Source organism: Amblyomma maculatum, chromosome 1 (genome assembly GCF_055883805.1).
Source record: "Amblyomma maculatum isolate TAMU_Amacu chromosome 1, ASM5588380v1, whole genome shotgun sequence".
NCBI classification, from domain to species: domain Eukaryota; kingdom Metazoa; phylum Arthropoda; class Arachnida; order Ixodida; family Ixodidae; genus Amblyomma; species Amblyomma maculatum.
This window is the reverse complement of record NC_139344.1, coordinates 120638238-120652009: the sequence shown is the minus strand read 5'-3', so window position 1 is coordinate 120652009 and position 13772 is coordinate 120638238. Positions and strand designations below refer to the sequence as shown.

General features: G+C 46.2%; 1 pseudogene; it reads left to right on the top strand.

Annotated features, from left to right (window-relative positions):
* The first annotated feature begins 9692 nt into the window (after positions 1–9692).
* Positions 9693–12924, top strand: LOC146203734 (uncharacterized; annotated as a pseudogene).
* The last annotated feature ends 848 nt before the right edge of the window (positions 12925–13772 follow it).

Below are 13772 nucleotides of genomic sequence, written 5' to 3'. Positions count from 1 at the left end.
CAATTTCGCAGGCTCAGTTGCTTCGAAGTGCGGTTTGCAGACATTGCCTCGGCAACATGCGTGGCTCCTCTGACGTCAAATCTGCATTTTAGCAGCGAAAGTGTTTGAAGTAAATGTTGCCTAATCAAGAGCTGCGCCAGCGCCTGTTCCATCGTGTCATCAATTATTGCCTCTTCCAGTGCCAGGTGCTCGAATGATAGAGTGCCTTCCAATGCACCAAACAACGCTGTCAAACAAGGCATACAGTTGGTGTCTATTCATGAGGCTGTAATTGGAGTGCTTGCAACTAATGCCAGCTTTGCACAGACCTACCAGAGAGACTTTTTGGATTACCTTGTTACATGTGAAGAGCTCTGTCATGGCGTCGCAAGAGGAATATTCTGTGCTGTCCTGTATGGTCAACTCCTTCAGTCTCTCACATGAGGCTAGCTAGAGGAGCAGGATGCCGGCGGAATCTGGAGAAATCATGTTTCTGAGGAGTTTGATGCTCTGCAGGGTTAACCTGTTCTTCCTTAGTACTTCGGCCACTTTGATAGCGAGGGCGTTGGTGATATCAACGTTGGTGAGGTCAAAGTCGTGCAAACATTTCGGCGGGCCAAATGCATCGATGAATCTGCTTCCAGGCTCAATACTGCAAGGGGGCTGCAACACGACGCACTGCAGTTTGGGCGCCTGTCCAACTGCGAAAGGAGCCACGAAAGAGAGGCGTTCAAGATGTCTTTCGTCGTAGACGCGAACCTCGCTGATACAGAGGTGTTGCCTTGGTAGCCAGGCCATAAGGAAAGGACTGCCATTTTCATTGAGGCCGCTACAGCTCTTGTATGCGCAGTCACCTGTTTCATCATGAGAGTAAGCACAGCTTGCCCGGTTCATATTCGGTCATCAAAAGTCTCGCCGTCCGTAGAGCTTTGTTCCATGATGTGAGCTCGGCAATGAGCCAGCATTCTGTTAACGGGCCTGCAGTGCAGGTGCGCTCAGGGCTTAGACCAAACAGCCGTCGTTCGAGGCGCCAACGCCAAGGATAACGGTCACCCGCTCCGTCCATGGCGGTATTCGGTGTTCAAGTTACCTTGATGCTGTAATGTCAGAAGAAGCAGGTATCAATTCCCTCCGTAGCAACGCGTGCCGTGCTCGGGTGAAAGATGACGCTCACGCCGCCAGGTACAAAGCACAAGCACGAGCACTCCTAATTTTCAGAGCAATTCGATCCACTAGCAGGGACACTATACGATCTCATAAATTGCTAGGGTGCACCCCGAAGACAGACGTTGGAAAAACAGCCACGGCAAAAAGTCTAACCCGGCTTCGAACATGAGAGCGCGCGATAACCTCCTTCTTCTTCTCGCCTTTGTACACGTGACGCATACCCACAGTAGGGGACTGGCCAGGTATCAGTGCAGGTGCAAGAAGGAATACATGATTCCGATATAAGCTGTACAATATATAACTAGGAATAAGTGTTGGTTATGGTTTCGTCTTCCGCCAAGCTAGTGGACAATGATGCAATGATGACCAGACATTAATTATAGATAGACGTGAATAAGTGTTGGTTACGGTTTCGTCTTCCGCCAAGCTAGTGGACAATGATGCAATGATGACCAGACATTAATTATAGATAGACGTGAATAAGTGTTGGTTATGGTTTCGTCTTCCGCCAAGCTAGTGGACAATGATGCAATGATGACCAGACATTAATTATAGATAGACGTGAATAAGTGTTGGTTATGGTTTCGTCTTCCGCCAAGCTAGTGGACAATGATGCAATGACGACCAGACATTAATTATAGACGTGCTTACTAACTACGAGTCATTATACTGAAGCATTCACAGTGTGTGATGCAAAGTGCTCGTACAGTGGCTCCGTATATCGTCATTGAACAAACGTATTTTTTGTGACACTAGGAGAAAGACGAAGACGGCGTTCTGTATGGAATCGTGAATGTGTGTTGATGTTATTAATCCAGTCCTCACATATCTCAGTTTATTAACAACGCGTCACTATACGGAAGTCTACATAGTGTGTGATGAGAAGTGCTCGTACAGTGCCTCCGTAAATTGTCACCGAACAGACGTTTTAAGGCAGAAGCCTTCAACGGCTTATACTGTCGGTGCTCTCGTCCACGATTCTGTCACACACTTCCGTATACACTATAGCTAACACGTTGACACGTCGGATTAGGCGGAAATTTAAAAAAAAAAATATTTAGCAGGATCCTGATCAATCAAGCTGATGACGTCGTCGACAAAACTCAAAACCTCAGTAGTAATAATTGTTCATTAATTAGCAATGCATTTATAATTAATTAAATATTCTCTCTGCACAGGGAATCGAACTTCCATCCCTCTAATCCCCAGCCGACAGTGCGACACATCGCTCTCGTATGATTTCCAAGGAAACCGCAAAAAAAAAAACTTGATTTTCGATTGCTTCCCGACGGTTTTTTTTTTATAACTATTATGACACCCATAAATACAACAGCAGATCGAGCTGTTAGTTTAAAAGGACGTTTTCTCTTTGGGGGGGCCATGAACGTGTGTCAAGTCAGAAAGCGCGCACTCCTACAATGTGCTTCGCTCTCCATGTCGTGCTTGTACGTCGTCTACGCCAGGCTATGCTTCCCAAAAGCGAGCGCTGAGAACAGCTGGAAACTGTCATTAGGAAGTCGTTAGAAAAAAAAAAAAAAAGCTCCCGTTGGGCAGGAAGGCTCCGCGCTCTCTACAACACAGGCCGTGTCCGAAGACCTGCCAGCGCTGGTTACAACAACTTTTAGTAGTTTTTACAACTTTTAGAGCTCGAGTTTGGTCCAGAAGTAAAAAAAAGAAAAAGGCTCCTCTTTTTTTGTGTGTGTGTTTTTCGCGTGCTGCGCGCTCGATACAAACAAGCGATCGCTCGTGCATGCTTGAAAGAAACCTAGCGTGAACTACTGTACAAATAAAAAAAATAATAATAAACGTGGGATTTATTTATTTATTTTTTTTTTTGTACGCAAGCGTGTTACAAGACATATTATATAAACTCATGTAAATGGTTTTCCGTGAGGAACCGGAGCAGGCTCCCGCTCTCAGCGTTGTCGGTGAGCCATTTAGAAAAGTCCTCTTCCCTTGTTGTGGTTAGTCCCACTTCGCGCAGAATCTGTGTCCTTGATGCACTTGTCCCTGCACAACTCCATGGCAGGTGGCGAACATCCACTTCTGCAGCTGGTGTGGAACACTTCGGGCATGTCGTTGGTCCGATGTATGCTTGCGATTCCCATCGGCATTTTACCGAAGGGGTAAGGGCCGCCCCAGCTCTTATCCTTCTAAGGGAAACCTCCTCCAATCTCGTTAAGTTACGAGGGAGTGGGAATGTACGCGGGGAAATGAGGGCACGTGTACTTTTCCTTAAAGAGGATGCTAAGATGGGAACAGCGGAGCGGGCATCGAAAGGGAGCCTGGTGGGGGGCGTATTAGTGTTTGGAACTTCGTGTGTGAGGTGGTCAACTTTTCTCTGCTCAGCGTTCTCAACATTGTCTTGTGTCCAATGTATCTGGATGCTTTTTTTTTATTATTGAGTGCGTGGATTTCCTGGGTAACACATAGCGTCTTCGTCACTTTCTTCAGTTGTTTTATGGCGTCTAAGGAGTCTGTATAGATGTGGGCTTCTGTTATCGAATCTATTTTATTTATGGCCTCCATAGCATCGCGGATTGCATAGAGTTCCATCACAAGCGGGTCCGGGTATTCTAAAACATATTCTTTATGTACCTTTAGTTCACTGTGTGTTGGACAAGTAGCTGCTGTTCTACCGCCATTTTCTATAATTGATGCGTCCGTATATGCAGTGCAGGTACCTGGAAGTGCATCAACCAGAGGTCGAGATGTCAGCTTTTCTTTGCGACGAAGCCGAGTGGTCTTGTTTGTCGTAATTAGTCGTGAATTCCCACGGAAGGGGGTCAGCCATTGGTGGTGTTCGAACTGCCACCTCGTTGTACAAGGATGCTATGGGCATAACGTACTTTCGCTTCATATCCCTTGTTGCCTCTCGTTGTTCAATTAATTCTGTCAACGTATTTATCTGTGGAAACTCTTGGAGAATAGGGATAGGGGTAAGTTTTGGTAAGGTCGTGATAGTGCGCATTGCGTTTCTATTTATTGTTTCCAATTTCGCCCATTGCCGCCTCGTGAGTCTTTGGAATTGGGCCTGGTATAGTATCCTCGGCTGTAACACTGATTGTACAAGACGTCTTGCCATGTCCGCTCGAGCTCCTCCTCCCCTAGACGAAATGCGTTTTATCAAGTTTAAGGAAGTCGCAGCTACTTTTTTCACCTTATGAAGCCATTGTGTTCCTTTGCCGGATTTGTGAATTTCTAGGCCAAGAACTCTCAACTCGTCCACCTCTTCCAATGCCTGATTTCCAATCTTTAGGGTGACTCTTTGCGTTGCCAATTGTTTTCTTCCATTCTTGTTGGCAACATGAATGTAACTGGACTTGATTCCAGACCTGCATCTTGAACAACTCGTCCACCTCTTCCAATGCCTGATTTCCAATCTTTAGGGTGACTCTTTGCGTTGCCAATTGTTTTCTTCCATTCTTGTTAGTAACATGAATGTAACTGGACTTTTGAGGTGATAATTCCAGACCTGCATCTTGCCCGTACTCATCTATGGTAATTAATGCCTCTTGCAGATACCGATTCTGTCTCTCAAGTTGTTTATGAACAGACCAAATCATGACATCATCTGCGTATATCATGAACCGCACTTCTGGTATTTTAGCTAATTTCCACGCCAATGGGATCAGTGCGATATTAAATAATAAAGGTGCTAACACTGATCCTTGTGGCACGCCTCTGTTCGAGGTGTAATTGCCAATTTGTTTTCCGTTTATCCGGATAGAAAACGTCCTGTCCTTAAGCAGATTATGTACTGCTTTAATGACCTGCAAGGGAATGCCCATACATTCCATGTTGCTAAGAATCTTGGCATGTAACACGTTGTCGTATGTTTTCGCCATGTCGGTAGCCACTACAGTGCGCACTAGGTGGCTATAAGGCGACACGTGTATGACCTCTTCAGCGAGCACAGCCAGTCCATTTCCTGTCCCAAGGTTTGTTCAGAACCCAACTTGTCGAGCATGGTATTTTTTATTACTTTCCAACCACCATGACAGGCGGGTGGCTATCATCTTTTCATAGATCTTGCAAATTGTGGGTGTTAGCGAGATAGGCCGCAAAGATTCTAGACTTGTGGGAGGTTTCCCAGCCTTTGGTATTGTTACCACCACCGAGTGTTTCCAGCCGAGTGGAATGTCTCCTCCTTGCCATACCCTCTTTACCACATCCAACAAGCCGTCAACTGCGGCTCCTTCTAAATTCTTGAATACTTCATAAGGAATATCGTCATGTCCAGGCGCAGTTTTACCATCCGCTTCTTCTATAGCAGCCAATAACTACAATTTGGTAAATGGTAATGTTATTCCTGTTTTATCAACCGCATCCACTGTCGGTGAAGGCGCCGGATAATGTGCGCGGTTCGGGAAGAAAAGGGCAGCAGCCTGATCTGCAAATTCCTCTGGTGTAAGCTGTAATGCGAGTCTAATACTTTCTGCATGATCTTTACCCTGCCGCCTCTTTTCCATGCCATGGAAAGTCCTCCAGAGGGCCTTGTTAGTCATTCCTGAGCCCAAACGACTGTACCACTCATCCCATCTCCTATGAGCCAGCTGTTTTTCATATCGGCGTGCCTGTGCCGTCACTCTGTTTACTTCAATTTTTCTTTGCACGTCTTTAGGATGGCGACCAGCCTGTATCTCGGCCCCTTTTCGGCGTGCCCAAAGTTTTAGTAGGTGCAGGTCGAGAGTTGGCTGATCTTCGTTCACTGTAGTTGTAATGGTGTGATCCTTGAGTACCGTTTGAAGGGTGGTAACGAGAGTATTCGGGCTAACTGAATGCGTTCGAGTATCCTGCCGTACACTATCCCAATGTGTAACAGAAGCTTTCTTTCGAATTTTCTTCATATGTCCCAAATTAAGACCAATACTAATGGGGACATGGTCACTACCCCACGCATCTAATTCCGCCTGCCATTGTGGCGCACCAGGGCCCTTCCACCACGTCAAGTCTGGTGAGCGTGTTTGTGTTGCAGGTAGTGTTGCGACTCCTGGATTATTTAGCAGTGTAAATTCCATTTCTGTGAAGGCAGTATGAACTTGATCACCCCTTTTAGAATCATAATCATATCCCCATACGGTGTGCGGAGCGTTAAAATCTCCACCGATTAGTATCTGTCACAAACCCCCGCCTTTACGGTCAAAAGAGGTGCGGGATCCCCTTTACGATTACTCGTCGTTCCTCTATGAGGGTTGTGAACACATTTAAAAGTTAGGCCGGTCAACCCGTGAAGCACGTGTGTCGGTGTGTGATTGAGGAATAAGTACAAATAGGTCACTTTCTTTTACAAACAATTGAAGGTTTATAAATAGCAGACCAAAATTACACTGATAATAATAGAGTACAATGAAAGAGAATACAACGCCACGACAAGATATTGATAAAGACGAAGAAATAAATGATAAGAGAAAAAAAAATAACCCGACAATGAACAAAACACTGTGATAAAAATATGAAGACTATAAAGATAATAAAGCAGGTATTTCAGATATTATAAGTATGAGCAAAAGTTACATAAGAACACAGCGTAAAATACTACTAAGTCAGGTCAAAAGTTAACAAAGCGAAAATAATGTTCGATTGAACAACAGTCCGTGGCGAATGAAATTCTCACGTCTTCTTGTTTGCTGAGGCGTCGAAGGCTGTGTTGCTCGGTAGCGGCGGCCGTACAGGTGCAGAGGACGATGCGTCGATCGCGGGCCCGAAGAAACACAATACGCTTCGGAGCACCGCGGAGTGGCCGGAAGTTTGAATCTTCCCAAACGCACTGGTGAGGGCGTGCTGCTGTCGGTTATTTTATACCCTCGGCCGACTATGCAGCAGCCGCGTCAAGGACAGGCGGTCACTGCCCCATCGGCTTGTCGAATCTTGTCCAGAGGAGCGACGGAGTCCCGTGAATTTCGCTCTATATTCCAGCCGTAAGCTCCCGCATCTTCCGCTGTATAATAGGTGAGGCAGCTTGTGACACTGCCCCCCACTGAAGAATTGGAGGAATATGGGAGAGGACTTCGCCCTGCAGTGGGTGTAGTCAGGCTGATGATGATCATGATGAAATTTACCGCCAGCATTCAGATGACCTGCTCTTCTTGGATACAATCTCGCCATGGTCGTGGCCCTTCACCGATCTCTACGGGATCCTTGCGAAAGACCGCGTTTTTTTTTTAATTTTGTATTGGGATTTCTCCTTTTATTTTCAATTGTTTTTTTCCTGCGATAACCTTTGGCTCGGTGCGGGCTTTTCTCACATTGTAGGTTTTATGTTTTGATGATAGTTTTACAATAAAGGCAGTCTCACTTTGACCTTGGCTCAGCTTGAAAGTCAGGCTGACGGAACGAGGTGTTGTCGGGGTTTGTATACCTGGAGCAGTAGAGCTATCGCTCTAAAATGTGCTTGTCAGAATCATTCTTGTATTAGGAATTGGCAACGTATGCATCATGTGACGTCATGCGGGAAGCTCACTGGCGCCTCTCCACGCTGGTGACGCATGAACACGTGCTACATTGCACAACTCGAGGCACGAACATCCTCACTCTACGCAGTCTACGGAATCCTAATAGAATAAGCGTCTTCGTAAGTGCTCTGAGAAGTCATAAAGGCGGTGGGTGGACGCTTAGACTATTCCAAGAAAGTATACAGGAGGGAGTGAAGGGTAACAGTTCTAAAAACAACCGTGTTAAAGTTCGCTCCTGCAGAATTTTCACGATGTAAGGAGCAGGCGGAAATGTTGTAAATCATAAAAATTGCTTTCCCTATGTCTACCGCTAAATACATTTCAGTCAGTTATGGTGCTAAGCAGACAACTGGCCAGCAAAGGAAAGCCAAGGACGGCCAACAATTAGTCAAGACTTGGGATATTCAGGTACCTTATTCTTGACGCGCATGGCCGCTGTTCCGCGCCATATTCTTTTTCTGGTTGGTTCTCGGAATAATCACGTGTTTTAATTTGTGGCACAAAAATTTTTGCCGTCGAAATGGCTTTTTGCGGTGAGGTCAAAATGACGTGACCTTGCAAACGCGGATCTTTAGCAGTTATTCATGCTGCCTGGATAGTACATATAACTAATTTGGAAAAAAAATGTAAATATGGTAGGGAGGAAAGCACTTGTGCTTGTATTACGAATGGGGTGAAATATGCTGCTTGCTGTCATGGGGTGCTTCTTGAAATCTGATTGGCTGATAATGTGTAGCGGGAAATGTGTCATGCATGCATTTTATACGGTGATGTCAAAATGACGTTTCATGACATGAAGGATCTGCCGCTATTGGCGTAAATAGCAAAAGTTGGGCGGCACGTTTGGGACCGAGCGCATAAAAACATGGCGAATTTGCCCTGGAGTATAGACCTCCTTCACTCCGGCTACGTCACGAAAATGCGGTGGCGCTGTCGTCGTTAGTGACTTTCGCGTGGCAAAAACACGCTTCAGTCGCTTTGCCTACCGTGATTGTGCGATGGCTTGCTGCTGCCGGGGAATGCAGAGCACCATGCCGACTAATCGCGTCGCTATGACATGTGTTTAAAGACACACAAGAGGAAGTTTAGTAAGCTTGCATAGGTTTCTTGCCGACAATGGTCGCCGTAAACAGTGGTGGGCCGCCGCGGTGAAGCGCCAAGGCTGGATACCGACGCCTGCTCATCGAATATGTGGCAAATACTTCGTCATGGCTAAGCAGAAACTTATTCACCTTTACGCCAGAGCGGTCTACCGTTGCCACGCTGACCTAAATCATCTTAACCATACAGCCGCTCGACGCTAGCGAGGTGCTTCGTGCTTACCAAGAACGCTCATTTGCCGCTCGGTGTGAAGAATCCTCCGATTATGCTATGATGCTTCGAGCGGACTATTCGTACGCGGTTTGCGAGCGCTATTTATGAGCGAGAAAAATCGCCGTCAGCTTACTCGACTCAAAGTAGTTGTAAGCATCCGAAGCTTTGTAATTCTCGATGCGTTCCATGCATAATTTTCTGGGAGAAAACAGAAAATAGATGCCAACGTCGCTCATTTTCACCGGCAGGCAGCAACGCTTCTCTTGTGCGCCTTGAACCCAATCCCCATCGGTACGGCGTGCGGGTCCGTACGCTGCACGCCGTGTACGTAGAGTTTTTCAGTGTATCGCTTCTGTTCTCATCGCTGAGGCTCACGAAATACTAGCACATGGTCACTTCGTCTGCCTAGAAGGCGCCTGCAAATCACAATAACACTGCCTTGACAAGCTCGGCCACAGTGCCCCGGCTAGCCACTGTACACCGGCCGCGGTCGTGCTTTTTGCCTACCGTGGGATCGCTGACGAGAGCAGCGCCACCTCGATCGCCTTGTTTGTTTACAAACATGAAGGAGGTCTATTGGCCTCGAGATTAGGGTGCCTAGGGTGCCTGTATGCTCTCTCTCGCCCCCGCTCCGTTCAGGGTGGGGACATTCTTTGAAGGAGCTGTCGCCGCCTCGACCGGTTTTCGTAGCGGCTTTCAGCCATTGCATAGCCCAGTCCCCACGGAAGCAGCACGTATGAACTTTGCGCGGCCGCCTGGCTGTGGTTTTCGGCGCAGAATGCCTGGTTGCTGCGTGCCGTTGTGTACGAACCACTCCAGAAATGGTTGGAGAATGTTTCATTTTCCAACAGAACCGAAAAGAAGGCTCCTGTGGATTGTGAAATTCAAGCGCGACAAATGGCAGCCGACAAAGGGATCGTGCGTATGCCAAGTGAGTATTGTGCCTTCGTTTTTCGTGTCTACAGCTTATTGCCGTGCATGTGTAGTAACCGCTATTGGAGTCTGTCCGTTTGTGCTGTGCAATGTGTGACGCCTGGCAGCCTGTGCACTAAAACGCAATAAAAAGGCTGTCATGTAACGAATGAGTTTTGTATGCCTGCAACATGAAACTGTACAACGCCGGAATCTTTCGAGGGTGCTAAATATGTTGCATGCGAACCAAGTACTGAAAGAAATATGCATTGATGATCCATATCGATATTATATTAAAAGCTTCACTCATTATGTCTCGGTTCTGACATTGCCTGCAGGCCCACTTTGAAGAGAACAACTTCGAACAAAATCGGGCCGACGGCTGGAAGAAGTTGAAACCAAATGCTGTGCCAACCGTATTTTCCTTTAACGGTAAGTACATACAATACTTTGACATCAGCGTTGCATTCATAAGGCCGCTTGCCGTTGTCGTACTTTGACGAATGTCAACGGCACTAATGTGCGAGCGCTTGCGATTCCAGGCTTAAATCTAATTCCGGCAACGGGCATTCTTATTTGCACCTTCAGCTTGTTCATTTTTATTATTATTTATTTATTTTTACTTTACTAATATTATTTTTTTTTTTGCTGTTGTAGCCTTGCCGCGGCAGAGGAAGCCACCGAAAGAAAGGATGCGACCTCCTGTGTCATCCGTGGCATGTGAAGAAGGGTTGTCGCCATGTGGAGATGAATCTTCACTAACAGCTGCCGCCTCATCACCTGAAAGCAAGGAAACAGCTTCAGCGTCCCTCAAAAGCAGCAATGAACTACCTCCAGGACATGACTGCAACCCAAAAGCAGCCAGCCTGAGCCTTTCGCCAAGTGACAGAAACAACGCGCAAAGCTCGGCTCCTGCTGCGCTGTCTACTGGAGTTCATGACCAACAATCTGCTAATAGCTCCTGCGCAGAGTTAAATAAGCAACTGGCAGATATGACGAGAAAATATAACCAGCTTCATGAAGCGCACAGCAAGGCAAATACAACCATTCAAGGCCTTAAAAAAAAAGTGAATAAGCTGGAAAATAACTTAGAAAATGTTGGAAAGCGCATGAAGTTCTTGAACAAAGATCAAGTGGAAGCACTTTCACGAAACAGTAACCAGGGGAGCACATGGTCACCACAAACAATCCGGCAAGCACTTCAGATTAAATTTGCATGTGGAACCTCGGGTTATGAAACAGTTAGGAGACTTGGGTACCCACTTCCGTCCAGTAGAACTCTTGCGCGTCGCCTACAGGGTCTGAAGTTTACGCCGGAGGTGGTCGACTTGCTAAAGATGAAGGCAGAAGGCATGGTAGACGTTGAGAAAGGCTGTGCCCTTTCTCTTGATGAAATGGAGATCGCCGAGGGATACGAACTTGATCGTGCTGGAAACGTTAGTGTATGGGGGAAAAAAACTTTGCCACTGAAGCCAGATGAGCCTGCACACCATGCCCTCGTATTCATGGTGGGTGGCCTCACTCAGAGATGGAAGCAAGTAATTGCATATCATTTCACTGGAAGCCACGTCGATGGCCTGACCCTCAAGGAGTGCGTTCTGCAGATTGTTGAACTTTGTGCCGACATTTCGCTGAGAATCCGCGTCGTGACTTCGGACATGGGAGCTTCAAACCGGGCGATGTGGCGGGAGCTTGGATTTGCGAGTCACAGAAATTCTGATACTGTTTGCACAATATCACATCCTTGCCTGGAAGGTAAGGAGCTTTTTTTTACTGCAGATGCAGCACATGTTCTAAAAAATATCAGGGGACAACTTCTGAATACATCTGTGTTTACTTTAAGTGATGCAACTGTATGTGAACATGGCTTGCCATCTAACGAAGTAAGAATAGATCATGTACGCACTGTAGTACAGTATGACAGTGACAAAGAACTTAAAGTAGCTCCAAAGCTCGCAGAGGCACATGTTACTGCCGGCCACTTCACTAAAATGAAAGTAGGAGTAGCTGTACAGTTTTTCAGAGAGGCTCCATCCGCAATCCGGTATCTGGTGAGGCATCAAATTCTGGGCCCGGAAGCTGAGACGACCGCGTGGTTTCTGGAACTAATTTCTAAATGGTATACGATTATGTCTTCACGACACCCATCAACGGCCCTAAGCCTTCAAAACATGAAGAAATAACATTCAGCTATCAGCACACTTATGTTGGCACTTGATACCATTCAAGGTATGAAAGCAGGCAACACGGCTCAGTGGAAGCCATCTCAAGCAGGTCTCATGATTTCTACAACCGTCGTTCTTCGACTCCAGGACACACTCTTGAAGGGAGAAGGCTACAAGTTTTTTTTTTTTTTTTTGACTAGTAGAATACTCCAGGACTGCCTGGAAAACCTATTTTCCGTCGTACGTCTCAAGAATCCGGTTCCGAATGCCTACGACATGAAGTGTACATTGAAGCTTGTTTGCGTGAGCCAGTTTTTGCACACACCAACGACAACAAATTATGAAATCGACGATGGCCAATACCTTGTTGACATGCTGTCGAAAGGCCTGAAAGAGCAGGCTGAAGCAGAAGTAGAAGGCACTGACGACGCAGAGACATTTTTCATTGAGGAGCTACAATCAGCTGATTGCGTTATTCTTTTCCACATTGGTGGGTTTCTTGTCAAAAGCATTGTCAAAGCGTTTGACTCCTGCGAACAGTGCAAGACTGCAGTCTTGGGATCAAACAGCAGTGAGCATGCATATTTAACAGCGCTGAAGGAATATGTTAGCGATGCGATAGGAACAGCCTTCACTATCCAAGCGGTCCAGTCATGAGCACCCTAAAGTCTTGCGAAGAGCATTTCCGCGGCATCACCACTTGGACTGATAGCGCACTCACCATCAAATCGCCAGTGCAGGCAATAACAGCATATCTGAGCAAGATGTTGCGATTCGATCTGGAAACATGCGAACAGCATAAGGAAGCAGTTCAGAAGATGCTCGTTTCAAGCTACGCGAGACTGCGGTTACACATACACCTTCGTCAAATTGGGGCAAGAACAAAAAATGGAAATGCAAGTAAGACATGTGCAGGAGTCAACCTGCCATAAGCTCAGAAAGTTTCATGTTTTTCTCTGTACATAGCCACATTATATGTTCCTCCATTTTGGTTTAGGAATAGTGTTTCAATGTAGTCTGCTTTTGTCAATTTGGGATTCTCGTCATGCTACACATTTTCTATTGTTTTCTTTTCTGTAATTATTTGCATTTTATACTCAGCTCATTTCCCCTTCTGGCTCACTATCTGTTAAACGAATAAAAGCTTTCAAAACATTGATCTGTACGCCTGTTCTTTTAAACTACAGGTGTATCCGGAACTAGTATGATAATAGCTGCTGAAGTATATTCCCCAACACTGATGTCAATACCAGTATTTACATCTATTGGGATTTTTTTATTCATACAATTCAAATTAGCATTTTGATGCTTCGTAACGGCACTTCAGTAAAAATTTAAAGAATTCAGCCAGTTTGCTTTGGGAACGTGTAACATCTAGAGTTCGCCTATGCTACAGGGAACAAGTCCACACCATGTCAATAAGGATCATCTCCCATGCGCGGCGCGAGAACACAGCGATTCACGTCTCGTACTTTCTACGCGAGCATTTCCTACCTTGAAGCAAAAAAAAAAAAAAAAAAAAAAAAAAAAAAACGCCTCGTGTATAGGGCAACGCTTTGCAACATAGGTTGAGCAAAACTATACCATCAAAAAATGAGCCTCCCTGATCTATTATTATGGCCTGCCACCTCTTCAAGGGTCTTTGTCAGCGTGAAACGCGCTTGCGGATGAAAATTTAGTGGTATATTCGTGTGCTTGGAGCGCGCTACCCGAGTGACGGGCTACGCAATGGCGGACGCCGTAGCAGACGACGCGGTTGTCCTCACCCTGAACGGAGCGG